General features: G+C 47.6%; 1 protein-coding gene across 3 annotated transcripts in view; it reads left to right on the forward strand.

The window, feature by feature from the left end:
- MGMT (O-6-methylguanine-DNA methyltransferase) overlaps positions 1-19,866 on the forward strand; it is a 235,155-nt gene that overhangs the window by 90,149 nt on the left and 125,140 nt on the right. The gene's annotated exons all lie outside the window — the stretch shown is intronic.

The following is a 19,866-nucleotide window of genomic DNA, read 5'->3' on the forward strand; positions in this document are numbered from 1 at the left end:
GCTCGGTGCCTCCCGCCCCAGCCTGGCGACTGCGCATCCACTGCAGGGACTGCTGACCCAAAGGAGAGTGATTTCTTTTTGAGAGGAGAGATATTTATGGCTGAAAACAGTGCTAAAAACATGAGAATATTGATCATGCTTTTGAGAGATGCTTGCACTGAATCACTCGATATACCTAAATATCGGCTTTATTCTATCTGCCCTCAAAGACAGATTGCCGACACAAAAGATGAACAATCTGGAGGGAAAAAATCTTACATCTTTCTGCTAGGCTGTCTTCCCTCCATAACAACAGGGAGAAAAGAGGTCTGTGTGGCTTCCTCAAATAGGGAGAAACACAGTAAACAATGTATTGGAAGCTCCTGTAAAACTGCCTTGGGTGTACTTGATTTAACTTGGAGTAATAAGTTAAATTAACATCAGATGGAAATTCAAATAGCAAAACATTTAACCAATCTAACAACAAACAATTATTCTAAAATCAACATACAAATAAAGACAGCAGAAGACCCATTATCATCTGAGGACCTAATTCATTGTTTTTAGAGGTAATCTTTTGGGGTTCCTTGGAAATTTATAAAGGGACAAATGAAGTTAATTATTCACCAGTCTGATGTTTTTGTACGGCAGATACTTTCCTGTTTCTTCTTTTCCTTAAGTTTAGACATATTTGGGTTCAGGACTGGTCTATTGCTTTTGTAGTTCCAGGTTGAAGGGCTCCTTACTGGGGTACAGAGTATGACTTGCCCCTGATAGGTTGTAACCCAGGGTCGTGGTTTTGATCATGTACCTGAAAATTTTTTCTGAACTTTTTCTTACTTGTGTCTAGCAACATCCCTTGGCCCATGGTGGAGACCCTGTGTCAGTGCACTTGTAGCAGGGCTGTTGGCATGGCCTTCGAAGGAGGAGTTGTCTGCCCTGTGCTTATCCTTTCCTGCCCCCACCTTTCTTTCCCGTTCTGCTGCCCCCTCTCCTAGCTGAGGGAAGAGCACGCATCTAGCAAGAGTCCCTCATTGCTGGGGATTGCTATGTGTTTGAAACTCACCAAACCAACAACCTTGACCTTCTTGGGGAGCAACTGAGAGGAGAAAGAAGGGATCTGTGATATGTGAGGAAGATGGTGTGGCACAGGAGGAGACAGGACGTGTATAACACCCTGTGGTGGGAGCTGGCAGAGTGAGGCCAAAACTTGGCAAAGGCTGGAGCCAGGGAATCTCTGATGCGGAGCAGAAGGTGGTGTGTGCCTGGCAGTGATGGCCGAGTGCTGACTGTGGGGGAGAAAGGAGGAGTGAGGGAATGGATTGAGGGTGAGGGATATCCATAGTCATTTTAAGATAGGCAAGCAAGTATATTCAGCCATAAAAAAAGAATGAAATAATGCCATTTGCAGCAACTTGGATGGACCTAGAGATTGTCATATTAAGTGAAGTAAGTCAGACAGAGAAAGACAAATATCATATGATGTCATTTATATGTGGAATCTAAAAAGAAAAAAAGATACAGATTTTATTTACAAGCCAGAAATGGATTCATGGACGTAGAAAGCAAACTGTAGATACCAAGGGGGGAAGTGTGGGGAGGGATAAATTAGGAATTTGGGATTAACAGATACACACTACTATATATAAAATAGATAAACAACAAGAACCTACCATATAGAACAAAGAACTATATTCAGTTTCTTGTAATGAGGCATAATGGAAAAGAAACTGAAAATATATATATGTATGTTTGTTTATGTATAACTGAATTGCTCTGCTGTGCACATGAAACTAACATTGTAAATCAACTACCCTTCAATAAAACATAAGAATTTTTTAAAAAGATAGGCAAGCAAGAAAGATACTCTTAGTAGGATTAGAGAACACAGTTGCTAGAGAAACAACCAGAGAACTGTGCCCGTTGGTTCATGAAAAGATAGTGTAGCCCTGAGACTGGCGCACTCTCCCTCCGTGAGTCTGATTGAGCATGTAGGTCATATTTGGCCTGCCCACTGACAGCATCTTAAATTTTAATTGCCAACATACAAAAAAATCTGGAGACTTCACTTTTAATAAACCATGTATGGTTGCTTCTTCATCTTCATCTTCTTTTTCATATGTCATTTAATTTTAATTTTTAACACTATGTTGAGATATCACTTTAGGTACTCTGAAAGTCAAGCATGTAAAGTTTGCAGTTCAGTAGTTTTAAATATATTCATAGTGTTGTACATCATCACCACAATCTAATCTTAGAACATTTCGTCCACCCCCCAAAATAGGACCCTTTTACCTATTAGCAGTCGGTTCACTTTTACCTGTTACCTGTTCCCTCTCTTCCTGGCTCCAAGGCAACCACAACTAGTCTCTTTCTCTCTCTAGGAATTTGGCTGTTCTGGAAATCTCACATAAATGGAATCATGCAATATTTGGCTTTTTTTTCTATTGTGCTTTTTAAAAATTTGAAGTATAATCAGTTTACAGTATTGTGTTAATTTTTGGTGTACAGCATAATGTTTCAGTCATACATATACGTGCATATATTTATTTTTCATAATAGGTCACTACAAGATATTGAAGACAGTTCCCTGTGCTCTACAGAAGAAACTTTTTGTTTATTTTATAGGTAGTAGTTACTATCTGCAAATTTCAAAGTCCCAGTTTATCCTTTCCCACCCCTTCCTCCCCTGGTAACTATAAATTTGTTTTCTATATCTGTGAGTCTATTTCTGTTTTGTAAGTAAGTTTATTTGTGTCTTTTTTTTTTTAGATTCCACATATGAATGATAGCATTTAGTATTTTTCTTTCTTTCTAATACTTGGCTTTTTATGTCCGGTTTCTTTTACTTAAATGTTTTCAAGGTACATACATGTGGTGCCATGAATCAGTACTTTATTCCTTTGTGTGTGCAATATTCTGTGGTATGGATAGATCACATTTTATCTGTTCATCAGTTGATGGACCTTTTGGCTCTTGTCAATCATGCTGCTGTGAACATTCACATGTAATATTTTGTGTGCCGGAATATTTTCATTTCCTTGTGAAAACCTAGAAGCAGAATTTCTGGGTCATCTGGCAATTCTGTATTTAGCATTTTGAAGAACTTCCAAACACTTCCAAAACAGCCACACCATTTAACATTCCTCTCAAGAATATATGAGGTTTTCAGTTTCTCTCCATCCTCACCAACACTTGTTACTGTCTTTTTCATTTTAGCCATCACAGTGGGTGTGAAATGGTGGCTCATTGTGTAAAGGAGAGGCAGATGATGGAGCTGGACATGACGAGCGGGTTTCTCTTCAAAACAGGGCTACTTGTTGGCTCCACAATTATAGGAGGTCACAGGGAGCACACTTGGTAAACTATTTACTTTTTCAGAAACGTTATTTTAGATGGAAGTGACGTTTAAAAGTACTTGTATTTAAAATATAAAGTATTGATGTAATTTGACATGTATACCACAGTCAAAATAATGAACATCCCCATCACCCCCCTTGCAGCTTTGTAACCCCCCTCTTGGCCCCTCCCTTCTAACACATCCCTGCATCCCCTCTGCAATCACTCATCTGCCTTCACTATACAGTAGTTTGAATTTTCTGGAACTTTGTAATGGACTATGTGTATTATGTATATTTTATTTACATAAAATCTTGGAGCTTTGTAAATGGATTCATGTAGTCTGACTTCTTCCAGCGTGCTTATTTTGAGATTTATCTGTGTTATGTACATCAGTAAGTAGTTCATGCCTTTTTTTTTTTCTGGGTAGTATTCCATTGTAGGGGGTATAATACTTCTATATCATCTGTTGTTATAGAGTGGGGATTTTCTCCCAGTCTCGCTATTACAAATAAAGCTGCTGTGGATGTTGTGTAAGTCTTTGTACAGACGAGCTTTTACTTCACTTAGGAGTGGATCATATGACGGTGGGTGTTTACCACTTTCACATGTTGCTGCACTATTCTCCTGCTGTACCATTTTGCTTTTCTCCCAGTAGTGTGTGATAATTCCAGTTCCTCCATATCCTCCCCTTCCACTTAAAATCATTTTCCTTCTGCTAAAGGACTTTGCCATTTCTTTAGTGGGGATCTGCTCGTGATTTTTTTTTTTTTTTTAGGTTTTGTGATCTGGAAAATATCTTAATATTTGAAAGTCTTTTTTCTGAGCATAAAATCTTAAATTGAAGTTTATTTCCTTAAAGATCTTGTTCCACTGTCCGCTGGCTTGCATAGTTTTCAATCAGAAATCTGCTGTCATCCTTATTTTTGTTTGAGATGTTGCAGACTCTCCCACTTACAATACCTGAGCTGTTTCTAAGATTTTCTTTGTCACTAGTTTTGAGCAGCTTGACCATTTTATGCTTTTGTGTAGTTTATGTTTCCTGGGCTTCGGTTTCATTGAGTTTGGTTTAGTGGGTATATAGTTTTCATCAAATTTGAAAAATGTTTGACCATAATTTTTTACATATTCTTTGCTTCTTCCGCTACTCTGTCCTTTGGAGCTACCAGTTAACCTATGTATTTGGCTGTTTTGAGTTATCTCAAAGTCTTTAGTATTTTGGTTTTCTTAATTTTTTTTTACTGTGTTTTAGATAGTTTGTTTTCAAGTTGACTGATCTTTTCGTCTGCGCTGTCTAATCTGCTGTTATTTCTGACCAGCGCATTTTTCTTCTCAGACATTTTCATTTTTAACAGTGCCATTTGTCATTTTTATAGCCCACATTTTGTTCTTACCTTCTTGTCATATGGAATACTGTTATAATGGCCGTTTAATATCCTTGTCTGTTTATTCTAACATCTCTGTCAGTTTGGGGTTGGTTTGGGTTTTTTATTCTCACTGTGGTGCATAATTTTCTCCTTTTGTGCCTTTGATAATTTTTAATTGGATACTTTGTATGTGTGTTTTGCGGTTCAGTGCTGTATATTTTGGGTTTTTTAAAAATATATTCTTTAGCTTTGTTCTGAAATGCATGTAGGTTACATGAGAAAGCAGTTTGATCCTTTTGGGTCTTGCTTGTAAGATTCCTCAGTCGGTGCTAGAATTGTGTTTAGTCTATGCCTCATTATTTCCCACCACTGAGGCAAGACTCTTGAATACCATACCTCCTGTCATGTGAACTGTGGTGTCCCGCCCGTTAAGTGGGAACAGGTGCCTTTCCTCTTGAGTCTGATTGCCCAGTAATATTGCTGCTAAGCTTCCTGTGGTTCAGTCCTTATAAGCATCTTCTTGTCAGGGCCCTGGTGACACAAAGGGGCCTCTGCCCGTCTCTGCAGCTCTCCTTCTGCACACTCTCTTCTTCCAGATCTAACCACTCTGTTGTCCTGGGACTGTGGCTCCGTTTCTTCCACTCAGGAGTCCTCTGGTTTCTGCCGGGGTTCCTTCTACCTTTGCCACAGCCTCGAAGCTCTCAAGACAGTCGGCCAGGACAACCTCAGGGCTCACCTTGTCCGCTGCCCAGGCTGTTACTTACTTTCACTGCCTGATGTCCAGTGTCTGGAAGACCATTGTTCATATATTTTTGTCTGATTTTTTTTTTTAGTTTTTTAAAGCCAGGGTAAAAGTGCTACCCCTGTTCCTCATCTGGCCTAGAAGGAGCAGCTGTTAAGCTGCTGTGCTGTTTCTCACAGTAAGAGTGTCCACACATTATGAACAAACCCCAAGGAAATCTTCAAAAGGGCATAATGTGCTTTTAACAGAAAGTCCCAGCCCCCATGAATGTATAATGTTAATCTACATCCATGGCACAAATTTAGAAAACAGCAAAACTCTAAGAAATAATTTCACAATTCCATCACAGAAATACTCAGCGTAGCATTTGCTCTTAGCTTTTCTGTATCTACGTCTGTGTAGGTATCTTCCTGGCCATCCAAGTTTTATCCTGGTTCTTACCCTCTGAATGGTTTCATATGTGTCGTAGATAGAATTCTAAGTGACCCTCACTGATCCATGACTTTGTATGACCCCTTCTCTTTGAGTGTGGGCCTGATAGGTTTTCACTCCTATGATTATGGCAAGAGAGTTTTGCAGGTATAATTAAGGTCCCTAATCAGTTGAGCTGATGGAAATGGAGATTATCCTGAGAGGGGCTGCCCTAATTGGGTGTGCTCTTCAGAGGAGGCTGAGATCCAGAGGCAGAGGAACTCAGAAACACGCGTCTGCCCTCCTCTGTGAATGCACACACGTACGTTGTAAGAGGAGTGTCTGCTGGCAGGGCGCCTCACGTGGCCTTCCTGATCAGAGAGTGGGTCCTGGCTAATGGCTGAGAGGAAGAGGGGACCCCCCCACCCTACAGCTGTGAGGAAATGAGTTCTGCCAGCAACCTGTGAGTTCAGGAGTGTGCTCCGACCTCAGCCTGGTGAGACTCTGAGCAGAGGACCCAGCTAACCTGCACCTGGACTCCTGAGCTGTGGAGATTATGAGGTCATAAATTGGGGTTGTTTTAAGCCACTGAGTTTGTGGGAATTTGCTATGCATAAGTACAGAGGGAATAGAATATGCATTTTTTACATCATTTAAAAATGTCTGTAAATGAAATGCTTTCATCTGTGTTTATATTGGCCTAGTTTAGTCCTTTGTCCCTTTCTTTGTCACGTGCCTCCTGTGCTGCCACACCTACGTGATCACACTTGCACCCCCAGGAGCAGGAGCAGCTTGGTTCAGCGTGGCTGAGCCAGGACCGAGTGTCCATTGAAGGTGCTTGTTACGAATGCGGGCCCTGGGCCCGGAGGCCCCGCTCGGGGGTCACGGGCAGCCTCCCGCTCCCTGCACGCTCGCTCTCGCCTGCACAGCGATGGGAGTCGCTCACCGGCTTCACGGGGCTGGTGCAGTGTTTGGAGAACACTCAGCATCGTGCAGACGCCTAGCCAGGGCTCCACGAGTAGTGCTGTTTTTACACCTGCCGTGTTAAGCATTGCACACGCACCTCTCTACCTCCCGAGCTTGGCGGACGGGAGGAACTGGACCGTCTGGGAGGCCCCAGCCCGGACGGTCAGGAGAAGGGAAGCTGGGCCGTGCGTGCTCCCGGCAGGAGCCTGCGCCGCTGCTGTGAGCCCTGGGGGGCTGCAGACGGCCTCCCTCTCGGTGTAGTTGCGTTGCTCTGGGTCTGTTGAAGGCTGGGAAAGGCCTGTGTTTTGATACCGTTCTTGTTTGCAGGCACTGGGGCACCCACTCCCCACCCTGTTAACGGGCAGGTCCTTAGGGCACCAGGCAGGATTGGCTGCTGTAGTGGTGCCTGAGGAAGGGGTGGGGCCAGCCCAGCCCCTGTGCCTTGGGTCCACGTCCGCCACCTGATGTTGACATTGTGAGTGGCCCTGAGCAGGAATTCCGAGTGGCCTGGCTCCTCCCGTGGCAGTGTCATCATGTGTCCTCGGTCCCCAGCTCGTGCCTGAGAAGGGCATGTTATTCTCCCACAAATGCCGCTACCCACCTGTGACCTTTGGAATTCCATGGCCCAAATCCTGTGGAATTTGGTTTCTTTACCCATGTTATGACTTGCATGGAGTGAAATAAAATGTTCATATTCATAAGCTACTTGTGGTCTCTACCAAATGTATAGAATAGTCAAAACTGAAACTTTAATTTTGGCAGAGTTGAAAATCTTGTGCTTGGAAATTTTTCATAGTCATATAACCTACGTCAGAGAGGATGTGCCATCATCCGCAGTGGTGACATGCCAGGCCCTGTGACCAGGCCACGCCCCACGGTCCCTCCAGGGGCCGGCAGCCCCAGCCTGAATTCAGCAGCGTCCTGGCCTCCTCCACCCTTGCCCTGAAGCGGAGCTTCCAGTCCTGCCTCCTCCCTGTCTCTTCCCTGCCCCTCCTAGCAGCAGAGGGTTACCAGGTCCTGTTGGTCACTCTTCCCTTTGGCTCCCAGTCTGAGGCCTCACTGTCTGTCCCCTGGAAGGTGGGGGTGGCCCCTGAAGTGACCCCTGTGTCCAAACCTTAACGTTAAATAGCCCAGCCCCGAGTCCAGGCGAGGACCCATGCTCGCTCGACGGGCTGGTCACGGCTCGCCGCGGTTTCTCTGTTATTCCCTCCTCACCTGAAGGTTTCAGCCTACTGTCTTCCTCCTTGGAAACATATTTTCATAGATAATGTAAAATTTAATGCAAAAATAGAGCTCACTTTACAGTTTAGTTGCTTTGAGCACATATAGTAAACTGAAATGTGTCTGTGTGAACTTCTCCCTGGAAATTACCTGGAGCTGGCAGTTCTACGTGAATTGGAAACTCAGGTTTGGAATTTTGATTCATCAGATGGCTAACTCAGCATTATTTACATTTTAATAAATAAAGCAACTGGATACAATGTGAGCAAATCTTTCCTCTATATTTTGCGAATCTATATCAGAGCAAAATGAGAATCTATTTCTATTTTGTAATGAATCGTTTCTAGCCATGGAATTGCTGGCAGAGGCAAGAAAGTATGAATCTTATTTTTGTGAATCGAGCCAAGAGAAAGAACGTCAACTTTGAAAAGTGTGTCATTTCCCATTCACAGCTTAATGAAAAACTCAGAGAGGCTAGAAGCTCTCTATAAACATTCTGATATCAGCATTTAAGGTACAGCCAGGTAGGGTGCACAGGCATTTAAGGGATTCACAGCTCGCAGCTTACTGGCACTCTGAACGCTATGAATCTTGTCCCAGCCATCGCAGTCTTGATTTTATCACAGAAAGGGCCTCTTATGAGGACACGCTGGTGCCGGGTGCAGTTTAACAAGCCCAGCGAGGGGCTCTTGCCTCCCCGTGCAGCAGGTGCGAGGAAGCTGGTCAGAGCACCATCGCCCACCTGAGCGGAGCTTGGCCCAGACATTTAGTCAGAAAGTGTCTGAAAATGATGCAGAAGTTGGGAGTGGTGTTTAGCCGAAGCTTCCAGAGGCCGGGCCGGGGGAACAGGCAACTGTGTCGGGATGGCTTCCCATGGATGGAGTTGGTCAGCGTTTCATAGTAACCATCCTCGGGCAGAGGGCAGTTTTGGGCAGGACCTTTCCTGTGTGTGGTGGGCGGTCATCTTTTGAACCGTAACCATTTTCAGTTAGTTTTTGAAAACGCCAAGCACATTTGCTTATTACGGAAGGGATACAAGCAGGTCTGGAATGGCTCGAAAGGAGCAGAACAGAGCTCGGGGTGGAGCACTCTGTGTCACCGGGCACGCGTGGGCCCATGGCCACTCTCCGTCCTCTGCCTCCGCGGGAACCTGTCCACGCCCTGGACCAGAGCTCCCGGCATGTGTACTGCAAGGCTGACCAGTGTCCGCGAGGCCCAAACTGTTTGCACGGTGATTACCACTAAGACCTGGTGCCTTGGTCCCTGTTGGCTTTTACGCCGATGGTGCAGAGGCAGTGGGGCTGACTCAGCTGCCCGGGCACCAGCCCTGCCGGTCCTCACTGTGTCCCGCATCCCCTCCTGTTGGCAGGGGAAAGCGTTTTCCTGTAAGAACGTTATGTTGCTGATATTAAATCTTGACCCTCGAGCACCTCTCTTTTTCGAAGTGTGCACAGAGCACTCTGCCACTGCCGAAACGGGGCATCTTCTCAGGGGAGTGTGTGGTGTGATGGAGCCACTTTCTCCGTGAAAGACCATTTCCCCATTGAGAATAAGCAACAGGCCACCCTGATCACTCAGGCTTGGGTTTTTGTCTGAAGTTTGCTCAAGTGAACAGAGTGCGCCTCTCATTTCCAGGAAAATAGCTTATGATCTTTGTTGCCAATGATAAAGTCTGAGCTTTCAACTGAAAATTAGCATTTGGAGGAACTTGTATATACCTCCCTGAGCATGACAGCTTCTTGGTATTTTAAACATTTTCCACCCATTATCAATATTGTACTAACTGATATGAATTTTGTTGCTATCCTATTCAAATATAGAAATATCTAGGAGATTTGCATAGGTCAGTGAACTAGTATTTTCCAAATGATTGATGCATAATGTTACAAAGTTATGTTTGGGTCAGAATCCAAAATGCAAGATAGAATGATGGATGTAACAGTGGCAACAGCTCATTGGTGAGGACGTCACAGCTGTCGTTGAGGTGTTACCTCGTGCTGAGTTCTGATGTGGAACCAGGGGGAACGTCCACAGTCAGCAGAGAAGGAGCTTCCTCGTGGGCTTCAGCCAGAACCATGTATGGTGACAGCCTGAAGGAGCGGCAGCTGTCAGGAGCCAGCTGTCTTCTGTTGAGCCAGCCATTCAAGACATTCTCAAGAAAGTAAAACCATGCCAGTACTGTTTCCCAAAACAAACAAACCAAAATTCATTATTTGTTCTAAAAACGTTTGTGACAATATGAAACTGGTTTATAGTTACTTAAAATGAATTACCAAATATTTTAGATTTCTCAGCTTTAATTTCTAATACAGTAAATACCCAGAGATATAACCAACATGGAAAACAAACAGTTTTTAGGGTCCTCAGTAGTTAAAGTGGAGGCCAGCAAGTCTGGAAACCACTGCTCCAGACAGACGGCAGCCGAGCTTCCTGTTGGGTCTGTTGTGATGTGCCGGGCGGATGTTCTAGAGGAACATCAGGAGCCTCCTGGTTCTCTGGGCTCCCGTGTCCCCTCATCAGTCTCCAGAGAATGTCTTCAAGCATACCTCTCTGGTCACTCATTTATAAGTGATGGTTTATGAGAAAAGGATATATGTATAAATATTTAAAAGATTTACATAGCTCAGTCAACTAGTGTTTTCCAAATGATCGACATATAATGTTACAAAGTAATGTTCGGGTCAAAATCCAAAATGCACGATATCCCTGTGTGCAGGGACCTTTGTTAGAATTTTCAAGAGCCTTGGAAGTCATAATTGTGGACAGAATAGATCTGCTATTTGAAAAGGCTCGGAGCATCACCTTCGAAAGGTGGGTCTTGGCCAGCAGCTTCAGATGCGTTTGTGTTTCTTCTTTTGGGATCGTTGGTCCCCCTTCCTTTCCTCAGTGATTTCTTCAACACCAGGTTTCTGGCAGAGACTTCAGAGGTGCAGTCCCTGTGTTGCTGATGGATCTGGAAGAGAAATGTATCACTTCTTCGTTTTCTTTAAACCTTAATAACTGAAATGCTTTGATTCCTTAGCTATTTTTAAAAACAAAGTCTGGTTGTGTCACATTCTGGCACTCAGCTTCCGGACATACCAGCGATGGTCGTGTTGTGATCCGTCCCATTCTGCAGCCTTCTTTAAAGCTGAGTTGTCAACACCAAGGAAACAGTCACAATTCTGAGCAGGGACTTAAACGATACTGACGGTGAAAAGAGCACAGATGGGGAGTTTCTTGTAAATAGACTTAAGGACTAAAACAAAACGAAACAAAACAAAAACAGATTTTTGAGACTTATTCAGATGTGTTTAATCTTACATTTCTCCTCTGCTCTTTGAAACCCTGAACTCCTAAAAGGCTTGGATGGCGTTGCCTTGGAATCTAGGCCTTGAGCAGCACTTTGAAGTGCACGAGCACCTCTGAAATTGCTCTTGGATGCCGTGAGCTTATACTGGTGGGTCTCACACCTTTCTCCTGCCTAACACACAGGCGGGGTGTGTCCTTGTTCGCAGCACCTGTGCTGAGGACACCAGTAACGACACCTGCCCCAGGGATGGCGGGAGGGGCAGCCATGAGAATCCTGAAAGGGTGTCTAATCAGAGTCCCTTCTCCTACCCCACAGATCCTACCTCTCTGCCACCAATACACTGCACCCCCTCAGGTGAAAAGAGCTGTAAATGTCCACTGGGGGCTGTGACGTGGCAGAACTGCTCTAAGATCGTGTACATCCAGGTGACATGTGACCAGGTATTGCCAGGACACCCCTTCCCTCCCCCCGAAGCCCCGCTGAGCCTCGGAAGGCCACTGGAGCTTTGGCGTGGGCGGGGGTCAAGGGGGCTAGCAGCTGTCCCCAGGCCTCCGTGCCATTCCCCAGGACCCTGGTCTGTGCCGCAGCTTGTGATTCAGTGTTCCTTCGCTTCATACACCATATGGGGGCGATACCATTCGAACCATCTCGAGTCCTTTTGTAGGAAGACTAAGGCACAAAGGCCAGAAACACAAAGGAGCATCCAGAGGCGTCCCTGGAACAGGCCCAGGTGCCCAGTCATGGTTCAGGGGAACGGACGCACTTTTTTTCTTTCTACCAAGTGTTTTAACTAGATCTTAGAAATTTCTTCTCTCAACGAGGACCTAATAGTATATTCTTAGAAAAGACACATTCTTCCATGTTTTGGGAATTTCAGGGAACGCTTGCTTTTCAAGCCTGTGATAACGGGGTGTGCAGCCTCATGGTCAAAGCTGGTCTTTGTGGGGTCCGACCCACGAAAACAAACGTCCACGCATGTGGGCCGCAGACCTGCGCTGAACCAGGACTGGTCAACCTGGGGTCCGCGGGCGGTCCTCGGGGAGACCTGTCCATTCCCTGGAGGCGGCTAAGAAACTCTGACTGTCTGTGGATGTCTGCCTTTGGATGGATATTCATCTGAGGATGGAACTTGTAGCCTCCTCTAAATTGTCAGAGGTGCCTGTGAGCCTGTGTGTAACCACCGTGACCCTGCAGAGAGCCCCTGCTTTACATGCTCAACTTTGCACTTAATTCTTTTAAGTCCCTAATGCAGCTACACCAAGTGATTTAAAATTATCTAATTATCTTGCAGATTAAAACCTGGAGTGATCCGGCTCCTCCTAGTGAGCTGGCAGGGGCTCCCACCTGTCTTTACACTCAACTGAAGGAATAGGAGACCGTTTTGGGATTAGTGCCAGTTTTTGAAAAGCATCCAACAGAGTTTGGCCATGGGGGGATCATGCCGGGACTGGGTGGGGACAATTCAAACACCTATATTTAAAGAAAGCAACCTGGACATGGGATTTTGTCTAGGCGCAGCTGAAGGGGCCGCAGTCAGATTATGGAGTCTCCACGGGACTGTGAACGTCGCGGGCATCGTCCTCCCCCCAATACTTTTCCTCCCGGCCGGCGATGGGGGAGGTGGCGCGTGCACTGACTGAATTGTGAACTTGGTGGAGTTTCAGTGATCTTCTCTGCCTTGGGGTGTCTGTGGGGCCCTGGAGTCATGGTTAAATAATGCCATGACTCTCCTAATTTATCTGCTATCCCTGCCCCCCCCCAGAATTTATCGTATTCATTTCCTAAACACTTAAATTTCACATTTCGTCTCTATAGTAATGAGTTAAAAGGTCGTGAGCGCAGTGAAATCTAAGCGAACCAGAATCATCTTGGAAGAGCCTCCTGCGTGGTGGTTCTCCCTCTGTGTTCACGCCCCGGACGTGCTCCTCCCTTGGGGCGTCTCACCCAGAAAAACTGAGGGTCCTCCTGGCAGAGGCGAGTGAGCTGGGGGCCGGGACTCTGGCTTCTCCCTGGAGGGGCGCCCCTGAGAACCACGGGGCTCCGGTGGCTGGAGACTTCGTCGGTTTATCAAGATGCTTTCCTGTCTTGGTAACCAACATGTAACAGAAATAAGACTGAATCTGCTTTTGCTGTGACTCAAGGTCCAGAGAAGTCTTTTTCTCTCCAGTAGTGCGTCTCTTGCGATGTCCTGTTACAACCAGGAGTACAGTGATCTTGTCCCCCACAGCCCCATGTCAGTAGTGGGTTACAGCTGGGACAGAGGGGCCAGACTGCTCTGGGGTTGGGTGTCACTGCAGTGAGGCACGTGCAGGTGCCTGGGCCCTGGGTTGGGGGGCAGTGGTGGGGGCTGGGATTTGGGGGTCTCTGCCGTGGACCCGGGAGTTTCCCCGAAACCTGCATCTGACTCTGCTTGCCTGCAGATTGTTAGGGTAAGAGAGATGGAGGTTCCGCGCAGCTGACAGAGCCCTCTCTCTGTTTTGCCGGCAGCCGCGCTGCAGCGGGCAGAGAGGACGTCCAGTGCGGGGTGTCACAAGGGTCACGTCCCAGGGATCCCACTGCATCTGAGCGCTAAGGCTGTGGAGGAACCTTCTCTACAAATTGCTCCATTGTCATGGCTGGCATTCTGGTTAAAAGTTCATCTGGATTTCAACCTCGCGTGAAATTGCAGAGCTGCGCCTGGAAAGCTCAGCGTCGGTTGAGAACCTTCAGGGAGCTCGTAGACATTTCCGCGAGAATTGAGTAAAACGTGCTGGGTTCCGTTCACTCAAGTTTGGGGGAGTGCAAAAAATCTAAGCGCCATCACTTTTAGTACCGACTTTTAGTGACGTTCGGAAAGGGGACAGAGCAAAAAGAGAAGCATTATCTTTGATGAAGAAGAAAACCTTTGAAGCCTTTTTCAATCAGGAGTCTGAGATTGGCCGTGCTGGTCAGTCAGGCCCTCTGTCCCCTTATTCTGGGTTTTCCCAGCGGAGGGTGATATGGACCTGTCACCGCTCACTGGCCTCAGCCCTCCCGCGGTGGCAGGGCCCGCGTCTGGACATCCGGTCCACAGCCCGCTCCTGTGCTGCCCGAGCCCTGGGTGTGGTTTTCACCTTCTCCAAGGGTTTGTGGGGAATATAGGTGAATGGGAAACAGACTTCCCATGGCTGGGAAAGCCTAAAGCACTTCCCACCTGGCGCTCAGCCCCCCAGGGTTGAAACGCAAAGACCCAATGGTTGTGCGGTGTTTTTATGTCCGGAGGTGGTGGGGCCCTGTGTGGGATCAGGGGCTTCACGCGGGGCCATCGAGTGGACAGAGGTGCAGTGGGTGAGGAGGGTCCAGGCGCCAGCTCTTCCTTCGTGGCTGCTCAGGTGCCACTGCGTGTTCAGGCCCTGCGAACCCGGCGTGGGGAGAGCCCGGGGCCCGCTGCTCGGGCCGGCAGTGGGGGCGCAGGATGCCCGCAGCTCTGTCCGGAGGCTGCGTGGGTCCCAAAGCCCAGACGGAGGAGCCAGGCCACCCAGGAGGGCACCCCGGCGTGGCCACTCCGTGGCTGTGGCACCTCGGGCCAGTTTCCATCTGGAAAACGGGGGGACACTGTTTGCCTCAGGGAGTGGGTGAGAGCAGCCCTGAGGGCAGGGCTGGGCGGGCCGGTGGCCACCCTCACCTGCAGTGATGAGAGTCAAAAACTGCTCTCTGGAGTAAACAGAAATCGGGAAGGATCTAAAACCATAAGCAAGAAGGTAGCATGTGGGCTCCCAAATACTCAGCAGTTGGGTCAAGCCATGTTTGGTCCTTCCATTTGGAGTTGCTGGGTGACTTAGTCTGCTCAGGGACTGTGACAAACCAAGCTGGGCAGCTGGGACAGGAGACACAGTTCTCAGAGGCCCAGAGGCTGAAAGTCCAGGGTCGAGGGGCAGCCCACTCGGGTCTTGTGTGACACTCTTCCCGGTTTGCAGACGGCTGCCCTCGGTCCCCACACGTGGTGGGGAGCAGGGAGCAGCAGCAAGCTCTCTGTGTCTCTGCTGAGGGCACCAGTCCCCCTGGAGGGCTCTGCCCACATCACCTGTCACCTCCCCAGGGTCGCACCTCTTAACACCGTCCCTGGGGGGTTAGGATTCAACCTAGGCATTTTGAGGGGACGCAAACATTCAGTTCCTAACGGGACGTGAGAATATTGATGCCTGGAATCCTTGACCAGTTCTGAGGACCCTCTGGCCAGGAGTTTGTCGCTTCTCAGGGGCTTGGCTGCGCCCACCTTCCCGGATGCACAGGAGCAAGCTGACTCACCGCTGCTCCCTCTGGCTTACGTTCAGCGGAGATGTCTCCCCGGGAGGGAGCCGCAGCCTCCGAGCCCCTTCAGGCAGTGAGACGAGGGCCCTGAGCTGCCTGCTTGTGCTGGGATATCATTTACAAACGTCCTTCTTTGCCCTGGCTCACTTGGCGTTTCCTTCGCCCTCCTTCCGCGTCTCCCGCACCAATGCTCACGGCCGCTCCGAACGTGGCTCGTTTTACTACGAGGTGGGTGCTAACAGACACAGACGGAAGCGGGGTGTTGGCTTTTTAAAGCTGTAGGGTCACATTATATATTCTCATCTTCATCTTGTGTCCTCTTAGTTTTCTGTGTCCATCCCCGAGTCAGCTGTTTCCCATCTTACTGTTCCTTCTTCCTGGTCACGTAATGCTCCTCAGGGCACTGTACCCAGTGCTCCCAGCCGTGTGCCGGGGCCTCCCCGTGAGCAGTGCAGTGACAGCGCGCCCCACTTCCCGCAGACTCCGCAGCAAAGACACACGTGGCACGTGCTCTGTATCCACGGGGACGATATGTCCTGGGATGGACTCATATGGCTGCAGCGTTGACACCGGCTATGAGTATTTCTTCCTCTAATAGGTCATTTCTGTATTTTTCCTGGAAGCTGTGGCAGTTTACACTTCCTCAAAGAGACAGGTGGCAGGTGACATAGTTTGTCGCCTGATGGGGATGAAGGTCCTATTAACGTGCACATTCCTGGAGAGGCTGAGCGCTCGCGTTGGCCAGCTGCTCCGGTAGCTTTCTGTCACCAGCGTGCTCCACTTCAGCGCCTAGGGCGCCGCAGGCATGCCGGCCCTCCCTGACCTGGCACTGTCCCTGGGACACTTCTGTGACCACCACTGGCTGCAGCTCCTCCGGGGGCCCCCATGTGTCCACCGACCCCGGGCTCCCACCCACACGGCACCACTGTCCTGGGACGGTTGTCCCGACTGCATCTAGTTGTGAACCGCTCTCGTCTGTGTCCCTGCAGGCCGACCTGAGTTCCCTCTGGCTTTTGGCCGCTGGTGAGGGACACCATGGACTAGAAACAAGAAAGCCCCCTGCTTGGCGGAACTTGGGGCAACAGGTTGAGATCACTTCCTGTTCCTCCTGTAAAACTGGAAGGAGGACATTTGGGGCACTCATCGAACCGTCACCCGTCTCATCACTAAAAATAGACCCTGAACGGCTTGGGCTGTGCAGGACACGGTGACTGGGGAGCTGTTTCTTGACGGAGGCAGGTTGGCAGATAGCTGGTGAGCTTATTTTTTTGCTCAGTGAACTAGCAAGAACAACACCCGTTACTTTCATCGGATTACTTGTTTCAAGATTAAATTAATCAAATTAGGTAAACATCTGTATTGCCTGCCCCTCGGCGCCCCAGCGGGCTGCCCTCAAAATGGCCTGCTCGGCTGTCAGCTGGTCCTGGAGTGTCCTTAGGTGCGGGCAGTGGCTGTGACCTGCTGAGGTGGCCGGCTTTCCAGACAAGTATGAAATGCCCGAATTAATAGGAAAGCTCGCTGCATTGTCTGATGGCTTCCTGGAAAGCAATAATTAGAAAACATTTTTCATGGTGGAACCTGAGGTTTAAGCTACCCAGAGAAATTGGATGTTTCAAAATACTCCTAGTTGGTTAGTGAAACATTAGTATTAATGACAAATTAATATTAATATCAATATCAGAGTTGAGTGTGTAGCCTTGGGAAGAGAAAGGAAGGGCTTCAAGGCCCAGGTTTAAGTAGCCCCCCCCATGCCTCACCACGTTGCCGACATTTTTCATCTGAAAGCTTTTTTTTTTTTTAAACACAAAAACTTAGATGTGAAAAATTCTACACATTGGGAAGAGGTGTCAGCATTTGAACGGCAAATGATTAAAGCTTTATGACTAAAGTAATGGGTTTGGTTTCCGTCTTCCCAGTGGAGCAGCGAGCAGAGGCCCTTTTGGTTTGCAAACAGAAGCGCACGCCCTCGGTGGGGACCCAGCCCTGCTTCCCTGCCCGCCTCGTGGCACCACCCGAGTGGCGGCAACACGCGGCTTCGGGTTGAGCTCTTGCTGCTTTCTGTTTAACTGAGGTTTCCCTGCACTTGATTTTCCTCCGTCAAGGTGTTTCTGAGCCGACTTTGGTGGCTCAGAACCATTCTTGAGGGACGAGAGTCCAGCCTTCCCAGCAGGGATGTTTGGTGACCAGTGAGGGGGCCACCTGGCAGGGCCACCCGGCTCCCACCTCCTGCCCTGTGAGTTGAAACCATGCCTGAGTCCTCCTGATGACCTGGAGGGCTTCGGTTCAGGCCTGCCCCCGGTTACAAAAATCCAGTGATGGTGGCTCGTGTGTCAGGTTACTTCAGGGTAGCAAAGAGGAAGCACGGCTCTTCTGATTCACTTTGATTTGGTCTAAAGTAAGTAACAAAGTCCTGGCGGAAACCGCCAAGGAAATGTCTCCCTGCATCACGTTCGGCCGTGAGGGGAGCACAGCCGGTGTCCTAGGCTCCTGGACACTTCGGGGCAGCAAAGACATGGTGTCGGAGCGGCCGCCGTCACAAAAAGCAGAGTAGAGCCGTGTCGCAGCAGCGCGTCGCAGCCGTGGAAATCCCCGGAGCTCATCGGCCCATGACCAGCCAAGTCCCCAGAGACCAACAGTTAATCAGGCTCGCCGAGCCTTTTCCTGGCCACTGTCACACGTGTCACATCCCACAGAAGCCATATCTCCGCCTTCCTCCGCCCTGAAGAAGCAAAGCTGATGTTTGGTTTGTCAGACTTCTTTACCCTCTGATCAAATGACCCTTTATTCTCTGTGTTTGGGAGAAGTGTTTTAATTTTCATGGCGGCAAGTGTAATACTAAATCACATACTTTCTGAGTTTTGGTTTTTATTGCCTGGAAAGTCACCAGTCAGTATTGTAACGCTGGTTTCAAGGGAAGTGTTGTGAGTGTCCCGTGACCAGTCGGGTACGCTAAAGAGGACTGCCTTCTTCCAGACTCCACGGTAGATTAGAACTGAAGACTTCAGGGTACACAGCGCCTTAAAACTGATGTAAGTTTAAAAAGATTCAGAGGTCAGTCTGAAGACCAGGTTGTGCATTCGTGGTGTCATGACAGAGTCTCTCAGTGAAAGTTACTGTGTATTGAGGAAATTTATTGTGCCTCGCTCTGTGAACTTCCATGTTACAGTCACAGCGCCTGCAGACGTGGCCATGGGGCCTGGAGTAGACCTGCCCTGCTTGTTGTGGTGTTTCCTGCGTGCCTTTCAAGCTTGCTTCCAGGTAGTTAAGACCTGCCGTGCAGAGGAGAGATGCTGTCAAGCAAACACTGTAAGGAAGGGGGAGGCCCACAGCCAAGACTGAGGGCACCTGTGTCCTGGGCGTCACGGAGGTCCTGCCCGTGCCCCCACCCACTCAGTTCAGCCTCCACACTGAGGTGAACTTTCTGTCATGATTTGTCTAGCTTTCTGAGGTCTACATAGATTTCTGGATAGTCTTAGAAATGTCACATACCGCTTCGGGAGTGTGTGCAAATATATCTCCTATGTTTTACTTTGCAATTAAAAAAGTCACCCTTAATGTTTCAGTGTGCCGATCCTGAAGCTTAGCACAAAGAGAAAACAGATTTTCCTCAGAAGCTAATTTCAGGTCTTTAGGCATCTAAATGAATGGATTTTATAATCTCCCCCAAAACCTATTTATTCTAATGCCCCTGTTATAAATTTGGAATATTTTTTGCAAACTCATATAAACAGGTAATTGACACAACTGAAATTCTTGTCACATATTTATTGCCCTATCAGCTAAAATTTTTAAGTGACAAGAACCAAAATAACCATTAATTTTTATAGGGCAAGGATCTGGCTTTTTGTCTGACACAAAGCTGTATAAAAAACTGCTTCTGATTTTATGCACATTGTTTTTAGTTAATGATTTTCAGCTGTTTGTTGTTCCTCCGATAGCATGAAAACGTACCATATGCTCAGCCAAAAGACAAATGATTAGCAAATGAAATTCCGGACAGCTGTCTGACTGAGCGCGCTGGGTTGATAGCATTCTGCTATCATAATTAGCTTAAGCTTTGGGTTAATTAACTTTCTACCTGGATATGCATAATAATAGCAAACTGCAAAAAGCAAGAAGCTTTCAGTACATCAACAACATTGCTGTCTTTTTTATTTGGTATTTCAAGAGCATATTAGAATTTCAAGAGTGATTAATCCTGGGAATTTGTCATCTACTGTAGATTTTATTTGCAAGCCAGATAATACTGAAACAATTGGAATCTATTATAGAGCAGAAAT

Source organism: Vicugna pacos, chromosome 11 (assembly GCF_048564905.1).
Source record: "Vicugna pacos chromosome 11, VicPac4, whole genome shotgun sequence".
In the NCBI taxonomy this organism is placed as follows: Eukaryota; Metazoa; Chordata; class Mammalia; order Artiodactyla; family Camelidae; genus Vicugna; species Vicugna pacos.